Below are 2506 nucleotides of genomic sequence, written 5' to 3'. Positions count from 1 at the left end.
CACCAATGGAGATTATACATTGATAATCAGTAGGCCCTGTCAATAGGAATTATACATTAGTACTAAGTGGATCTTATCAGTGAAAATTGTGCACTGATAATTAGTGGACCCTACCAGTAAGGATTGTGCGTTAGTATTCAGTGGACCCTGCCAATAGGATTAAACATTGATCATAATTAAAGGCTGTTGAGTTATATATATTTTTTATTTGAATCGAATTTATGATTATATTTATATATGAATAATTGGAAGATTTGATTTGCATTGACTTAGTATGAAATATGTTGCTATATTATTCATGGCATTTATTTTCAAATATCATATCTGTGATAATATCTAAAATATCTAGTTGAGATATTCATTACTTACTAAGCTATCAAGCTTATCATCTCTCTCTTTTATTTTTTTCAGACTCAGATAATTCGTTTCAAATGTGGGCATTATTGGGAGTGAGTTTTAGAGGCGAGATTTGGCACTATTAACTTTGTTAAACTTAAATTTATTTTTATTATCTTTTTAGTAAAATTTTATTTGATGTAAAATATTTAATTTAGTTATTTTAATTAAAATTAAATAATAATAATTTGAATTTTATCCTGCTATGATGTATTGATATCGTGATGAGATATCTTGCATGTTTATGGAGAGAGTTTCGTATGAGCATAAGGTAGTTGTCATGATCTCTGGTCTATGATCTCAGATCGAGGGTATGACAATTAATATAGTATCAGAGCATAAGTGTGTTGGAAAATATGTCCTAAAGTCAATCATCTAAGTGATAAATGATTAGAATTAGTATATGAATTATCGAATAATAATAGTTATTTGGCAGATTCATCATAAAAGTTCTATCTTTCTTAAAAGAACTCCTAAATTATGATGAAGTCTTTAAAATCACAATCAATCGATAAAGAAATATTTATCGGATGGTTCTTAAATTATTCACGATCAAATGATAAGTTATTAACAAGGACGATAACTTATCAAGTGTAGGTCGCTGTATGCCATATGCATTGGTTGTCCTTGTAACCAAGTGGTGTGGAGACACTGGTATGGCATCCAAATCAGATGTAGGAGTACATCTGCACTGAACGTGATCAATATAACACTCTACTGTTAAGAGTAGCTAGCTAAGACCAATGGGTATAAGTATCCCTCCAACCTAAGATCACCACAGTGACTTGCAAGCAACTCACTGTGCTTTGGTGCCGAACTGCTTGTATTTTTAATATAGGTTCGAAAGATTTTTGAGTACAGTCAAGTACTTGTGAAGTCGGTGTGTGAGTCAAGATGAGATTGACTATCCTTAATTAACTTCAGGAAGAGAATGTCTCGCTGTGTTTCAATTTAGCAAAATCTAGACCTGGATAATCCTCGTGAGGAGTTACGAGATTTACAAAATTTTGAGACACAATAGAGATGACTTATATGAGTGTTGACAGCATACTCGAAGTCGGTAACCATGGATCAGGATTCTTAGAATGTTGCTTTGCATACATTTGACCTATCTGGACATCGAGAATCATTGCTAGATGGTTACTTCAGTGGTACAAAAATTAGTTCTATGCTACCGACTTAGGTTCGAATCTATAGGATCACACACATAAGATGTTGTAACCTAATCAGATGGTTAATCGATGATTGAGAATCGTTCTAAGGTTAAACGATCAATGTGATTGATGTTTGACCTAATGCAAGTATTGTAGGAGGATCGATTAGCAATTGGATTGCTAATCGGCTCAATCTGATTGAGCAATTGGACTGAGATCAAGTCTAATTGAATTTGATTCAATTAAAATTAGTTTGGATTCAATTGGATTAAGTCTAATTGATTTATTGGATAAGCCAGTTGCAAGGAAGAACAAGTTCCTGTTCGATTAGGACTTGTATGCACCTAATTCCTAATTAAGTTAGGATTTAAATCAGAATTAAATATGATTTAATCTGATTTAATTGGACTCCTAGTTGGACTAGGATCATCATTAATTAGATTGTAATTAATTTGGATTGGGTTCAAAGAGCTTGACCTAGTCTACATAAGAATCCTAATTAGACTAGGATTCCATCTTCTCTATTACGCCACCTAAGAAACTCAAAGCCCATGCCACATATTAATTTTCAAATAATTTTTCTATGAGATCCACATCTAAGAAATGTAATTTCACACCACTTATTCTAGAGATTTGAATCAGATTTGATTTGGTTCAATATGGAAAGTGATTTGGTTTATTATGGAAAGTGGTTTAGGTTTATTTCCTTTTTGAAATTCATGCATGAAATCCTGCACCATTTCCAATAGTGGTATTAGAGCATCTAGGTTCTTTTATAATATATTCATGATTGCATTAAAATAAATCTGAAAAAATAAAATAATGATCGCACGGATTGTAGGTTGTCCTGCTGTAAGGTTTACCCCTTACAGTGCAAAGGTTGTCCTGGTACGTTGCAATCTAGAAAATTTAAAAGAGTTTAAATGAATCTTGTCATGAATATTTTAGATTAGGTC

This window comes from Elaeis guineensis, chromosome 2 (assembly GCF_000442705.2).
Source record: "Elaeis guineensis isolate ETL-2024a chromosome 2, EG11, whole genome shotgun sequence".
Taxonomy (NCBI): Eukaryota; Viridiplantae; Streptophyta; class Magnoliopsida; order Arecales; family Arecaceae; genus Elaeis; species Elaeis guineensis.
This window is presented reverse-complemented; position numbering follows the sequence as displayed.